The sequence below is a fragment of the Tarenaya hassleriana genome, unplaced genomic scaffold (assembly GCF_000463585.1).
Source record: "Tarenaya hassleriana unplaced genomic scaffold, ASM46358v1 Cleome36, whole genome shotgun sequence".
Lineage (NCBI taxonomy): Eukaryota > Viridiplantae > Streptophyta > Magnoliopsida > Brassicales > Cleomaceae > Tarenaya > Tarenaya hassleriana.
Window position 1 is genome coordinate 348527 of NW_010966665.1, and position 321 is coordinate 348847.

Below are 321 nucleotides of genomic sequence, written 5' to 3' on the forward strand. Positions count from 1 at the left end.
TTAGACATGGGGTTTTGGGTTTTGGGTGATTTCGTGCGAAATTGATGTTTGATTTGTGTTGTGCATGCAATTTTATGAGTTTTAGTGTTATACCCATAGTGAACCATGCATGTTGGTGTGTTTTGGTGAGAATCCGAGGACCAGAACGTCCGGTCTGAGGTCAGACCGTCCGTTCTAGGTCCGCAGAAGAAAACGCGAAGTCTGGAGGTTGAAGACGACTCCAGGCCGTCCGTTCTGGACGACCGGAACGTCCGTTCTGGCTTGCCAGAACGTCCGTTCTGGACGAGACGGAACGTCCGTTCCGCACTTGCCAGACCGTCC